Source organism: Arachis duranensis, chromosome 2 (assembly GCF_000817695.3).
Source record: "Arachis duranensis cultivar V14167 chromosome 2, aradu.V14167.gnm2.J7QH, whole genome shotgun sequence".
In the NCBI taxonomy this organism is placed as follows: Eukaryota; Viridiplantae; Streptophyta; class Magnoliopsida; order Fabales; family Fabaceae; genus Arachis; species Arachis duranensis.
The window spans coordinates 78486486-78489497 of record NC_029773.3 but is presented as its reverse complement, the minus strand read 5'-3'; positions in this window follow the sequence as shown (position 1 = coordinate 78489497).

Genomic DNA, 3012 nt, shown 5'->3' with positions numbered 1-3012 from the left:
ATTCTCAACATTAACCTAGAGCAAGCGGGACAAACCACCATCCTTGCTACTACCCAGGTATCTCAAACATACATTTATTCAATCTCAAACATACACATATTTATTCCATCTCATTTCAATCATTAAACATCATATCATTCATAGTCGTTCATCATTACTATGTCATCATCAACTTCTCATACCTTCAATTTATTCTCATACGATTCATCGTATTTACTCTTTACTTCACCCCCAAGCTACCTCAAATTCCTAACTTCTGCTAATTACTAAGCTTACTAGTAAAATCTAAGGTTAACAGGGCAAAAATAGAGGTTTAAGGGTTCGAAACCATATTTAGATCGTAAAATACAGGAGTTGAAAAATAGAGTGTGTGCGTACGGACACTTGTGTGCGTACGGACACTTGTGTGCGTGCGCACAGCTTAACAAGAAAACAAAACATGTGCGTGCGTACGAATGCATGCATGCGCACCCCAACCAGGAATTACTTGGTGTGTATGCGCTTCACCCATGCGAGCGCCACCAACAGAAAGCATGTCCTGGTGCGTGCGTGCGCACAAGAGCGTGTGTATGGACACTTCTTGGAAAACACCAGGTGTGCGTGCGCACAAAGGCGATAGTACGCACAGGTAGAATTTCTGCTTCTGTTGGGTGCGTGCGCACAACAGTGTGCGTGGGCACACACCAGAAAATCTTATTCTGATGCAACTTTGAAAATTTCAGTTTTTCGCACCGGATTTCTGGCGTCCATAACTTCTTCTACAGAATTCGGTTTTCTGCAAACTCTTATATCACTCTCAAGCTTATAAAACATTCTTTTAATTTAAAACAAACATCATTTTCAACCAAAATTTGAGGAGCAAGTTATGAACTACCAAAGTTCATAAAAAATCAAGTTTTACCAAATTATATTAAACCCCCATTTTTACCAAAATCACATTTTCCTTTCAAAACTCATTTCTACTCAGCTCAACATACCATAACCATCAATATGACTTGCCATTAATCGTAGCACAACAATTCTTGCAACCTTAGCTCAATAACATCGTATTTCACCCAATTTTACAAGTTTTAGTCACAACTAACATATTACTCTACATACACATATTATCATTATCATGACATTCTTCAACCATCATTACAACATTATTCATTATGTCAATACTAACAACCACATTGCCAATTGCTCAGCACAAACCCAACATCAATTTATCCATCAACATCACAAAAACTAATCATTTAACACATTTAACCATTTCAACTTATCCTATAGTTCCCTAACCTAAATTTTCACAGAGCCTTACATGTTAAATGCGCGAAACCTAAACCATACGTTAGCCGATTTTTGCGTGTTGTCCAAGGCAAAACACCATCCAACACAGCCCCTCAAGCCCCCAAAATCATCCAAGCTCAAGTACCCAACCTCCACAAAGTCCAATGCTCACAATTCAAGCTCCAACATATACACTTATACACCTAATTTCACATATATCACCATACATACTCAAAATTCACAATTTAGCATACTAGAACCAAAATTGGCTAGGGTTGATGAACCTTACCTTGTATGTGCCTCAATCAAACCAAATCCCACCAATTTCTCAAGTCAATTTGATCCTATAGTATCAATTTAACCAAAATCTTACCACACTAAAACCCTAACATTTCAGAATTGAAGAAGAGAGAATAGGATCTGAGATTATAATTTTCTTACCTTGAAAGGTATCAGACTTTGTAGAGCTCGTCACTGCAGACGCGTGGCCACAAACAGTGCGACGATCGGAGCTCCGGATAAAAAATTATTAGAATTTAATCAAGGCCAAGGGTTTGTGAACTTAATACATGTTCTTCCCCCTCTTGAATGTTTCCAGCGTGTATGAATGCTGAATGGGGATGATAATGAGCTGAAGCTCATTAAGTATGATGGGTTAGTTGGGCCCACGGGCCCGGTTTGGCTCTGGTTTCACCCGTTCGACCCAATCTTGGGCCAAACTCTTTGAAATTGGTGTCAAAATTGTTGTTTTAAAGAGCTTTCTCCTATTTTAATATTAGATTTAAATTTTTAATTTTCTTTATTAAATTTAATTTATTTGACAAATTATTTACTAATTTTAGTGGAGTTTACATCCTACCCACCTAATTAAGAATTTTACCTTCAAAATTTAGATTTTGTTATCTGAAAGAGGCGTGGGTAGTCCATTCGCATATCCTATTCAAGTTTTCAAATGTTTTTCCCAAATTCTAGCCCCACTCTCTTTGTTCTCTACTAATGAGTCTCCTCCTCTGCGTAGCCGTTTAGTACTGGTATCATATTATCAATTTTTTTAATCGAAGTTATTCGAAGTGTTAGATCCTCTCTCAGTTGTACTAGTTCAGATTCTAATACGTGATTTGTATTGACTATCGAATTTAGCTTACCGTGAAACCTTGCCTTCTTTCTAGTGTGTAGTCTTGTCAATATTCCTGATAATCAGTTTGCTCTGATGGGCAGAATGGTTTGTGTTAACTGACCCACGATCACCTAAGAGCATTACTTCCTATCCCAATCCTCGATAACTCCTTGTACATTTAGTAGCAATTCTTTTTGTACTTTTATTGAGAAACCTTTCGTAGTTGCCACATCTCAGATGACTCTTGGTATTCGCTCCTTATCTTTGAACATGTTAGATATTCAGTTACACGTGTCGCCACGTTATCCATCATTTCGAGCCACTCAAATGTATCTCCTTACAATCGTGATATCTCTTAGTAGTTCTCGAATGAATCGAAATCCGCTCTTGACGGCTTCAGACAATGGTTTATGTCTTCCTCGATCTTTTCTTAATTCCTTTTTATTTACCAGGCTCCAACATCCTTGGTAGCTCTCGATTGTCTTCTTACACTTTCTGCATCTCATTTTTTTACCTGTTTCGAAATTTCAATGAATTTAGTCTGACACCGCCAGTCACACTCTCAGTATCTATCCGAGGGCTTCTACTTACTTAACAGTCCTCCTTCTTCCCCCTCCCCCAAA